Genomic DNA, 2,844 nt, shown 5'->3' with positions numbered 1-2,844 from the left:
CACACACACACACACACACACACACACACACACACACACACACACACACACACACACACTTCTCTGGAAACTCGAGCTGCTGCTTCCCTGTTCGGACCAGATGATGTCACATTTTTCAGATCTGCGCTGAAACTGCAGAAAGAAACAGTTTCACTAGCAGCTGAATATAGAAKCAGAACCAGAACCAGAACCAGAACKTGTAGCCGACAGGCSTCAGGTTGTTTTTTGTTTTTAATTTCTTTAACCTTCAGCTGATTATTTTTCCAGCTGCTGAAGTCTTCTGTGCCAAACATCTGCTGAGAAACTATAATCTGTTTAAAAGACTCCACACAGACTCAAAGACCAACAGATCACAGCTAAACCATAGCTACAAGCTGAAACACATGATAGTAGCTAAAAGGTGAACTCAGCTGAAGAGCAGCTAAAAAAACTAAACCACAGTCAAAAAGTTTAAATCAGCAAAATGGAAAAAAAAAACTAACATGAGCAAATAAAATMATTGAAAAAAGCTAAAATTAGCAAAACAGTAGCTATAAAACTAATTTAGCAACAAGACTCTTTAAGACTAAATTCAGCAAAACAGTAGAAAAAGGCTAAAATGTAAAAAAACAGTAGCTAAAACTGAACAATTAATAAAAAGCTGCTAAAAGCGTAACTTCCAAAATAGGAGCTTAAAGTTAAACTCAGCTGAACAGCAGCTAAATATCTAAACCAATGTCACAAAAATTTTAAGTTAGAAAAACAGCTAAAAATTTAGATTAGAAAAAAAAAAACGAAAAAAGCTTGCAGGGGTCACCTCGAGTCAAATTATCAAAGACCTGTTTTGGACTCGAAAATTAAKAAATGTGGATAAAATGCTAAATTAGCAAGAAATAACTATATGCTAAAACTAGCAAAATAATAGCTAAAATTACAAAAAACAGCAGCTAACAAGCTAAAATTGGCWAAACTGTATACCTAGCTGAACAGCAGCTAAAAATCTAAACCAAATGCCCACAAAAAAGTGAAATTAGTAGAACAGTAGCTGAAAGCACTAGCTAAAATCAGTAAATCCATAACTAGAAGCTAAAAACAGCTAAATATTAGCTGCTGGTTTTATTTAGCTAGTCTTACAAAGTAAAATGAACAAAATCATACTTAACAGCTAAAATGAGTAAAACAACAGCTAAAAGCAACATAAGAAGCTAAAAGCAGCCAGAAGATGAAGCAGATTTTTCCCTTTTTTTTTCACTAGAAAAAATGTTGAAAATAATAAAACTTTGTTGCAAAACTCAGAGCAAAATGATCCTGATTGAGTTTCYTGAAGTAAAAAACAAACACAACTTTAGACTAGAAAACAATATTTACAGTAACGTTTATTTTGTGACATTTAAAACATTAAATAACTAACAAATAATATGGTAAGAGGAAAAGCTTCATCTCAACACTTTATTAAAAATAAAAGATGTCGGTCAAACATCAAAGTAAATCTGGTGCTTTCAAGGTCTGGTCAAAAGTCTGTAAAAAACAGCTGCAGACATCTGCCAACAAAATGCTTCAGGTATGTGAGGAAAAAAAACAGCAGATCTTTGGACTTTAACTGGAGTAAAACTAGGAATAAAAACTGAATAAAACCTGCTGCGGTCCAGTTTATAAAAAAACAAACTGATGGAAACTTAGTTTACAGTTTAGTTATTCTTCTTCTTCTTTTAGCTGTGAGTTTAGCAGCTAAACCTTAGCTTCTATAAACAACAGGATCACTCTGACTGGCCCTTCAGTTTAAAGTTTTTATATTTGACTTCTGAGATAAACACAAGCAGCTCAGGTTGTTTCTGAACTCAGCAGCGGAAAAAAGAAAAACTCACCTGAAAACTTGTTGTTGTTGTTTTTTTTCTTCGTTTCGTGTCCGGGATGAAAAAGTTTTGGGCCCCTTCCTCCGTGGTGCTGCTCGGTTCGGTGACACCGAGCAGCCCGAACGTCCTCTCTGCCGAACCGAGTCGGTTACATGGTTTAAAAAACAAAACAAGAGAAACAAACGAGGATGAGGAGGAGGATGATGAAGAGGAGGAGGTCAGAGCAGAGAAGAAGGCGGGCGGAGATCTGGCGCCTCCTGCTGGACGGAAGAGGAAAAACAGCTTTTCACAACTTTAGAAGAAAATTTTCACAATTTACAATAAAAAAAATCAAATTATATTTATGAAATGCTGTCTCAAAATTTATTCCTAGAGTTTTATAAACATTTGGTTCTTTGAAATGATCTAAAATTACATTTTATTGCATAAACTGTAGAAGATTCAACCTGGATGATAAAAGCCTCTCCCTTGTTATGAAAGACGCTGCAGACGATGGCAGAAAGGCTCTACAGATTCTCAGAGAACACTATGCTGGTAAGGGGAAGCCACGAGTGATTAGTTTGTGCACAGAGTTGACATCTCTTCTAAAAGGTCTCAGTGAGAATGTCACAGACGACACTGTATTATCTGTGCAGAGACTGCTATCACAGCACTACATAATGCTGGTGAAACACTGACTGCTTGTTAACTGCGATGATTTTAAAAGGCCTGCCTGAGGACTTTAAACCATTCTCTGTTCACGTTACACWGAGTGATGAGAAAATTAATTTTGCAGAGTTTAAAGCAAAGCTGAGGAGCTATGAGAGCACAGAGAAGTTTGGTGCTGCTAGCTCAGCTGAAGACAGTGTGATGAAAGTAAAAGGAAGAGACAAGTGGAGCACAAAAATCACCTGTTACAACTGCGGCCAGAGAGGGCATAAAGCCCTGGAATGTACTTCAGCTCTGGGTGAGCGCAGAGAGTCAAGACAGTGGTGTAGTTCCTGRGAGAGCTCCACACACAAGGATGCAAACT

The 2,844-nt window shown here is 36.9% G+C and overlaps 1 protein-coding gene across 1 annotated transcript in view; it reads right to left on the bottom strand.

The window, feature by feature from the left end:
- LOC106524493 (ras and Rab interactor 2) overlaps window positions 1-2,048 on the bottom strand; it is a gene marked incomplete in the record, with an annotated part of 29,226 nt that extends 27,178 nt beyond the window's left edge. The window contains 1 exon segment of the mRNA XM_014018309.1: window positions 1,845-2,048.
- Window positions 2,049-2,844: the final 796 nt, after the last annotated feature.

This window comes from Austrofundulus limnaeus, unplaced genomic scaffold (genome assembly GCF_001266775.1).
Source record: "Austrofundulus limnaeus strain Quisiro unplaced genomic scaffold, Austrofundulus_limnaeus-1.0 Scaffold189, whole genome shotgun sequence".
NCBI lineage: Eukaryota > Metazoa > Chordata > Actinopteri > Cyprinodontiformes > Rivulidae > Austrofundulus > Austrofundulus limnaeus.
This window is presented reverse-complemented; position numbering and strand designations above follow the sequence as displayed.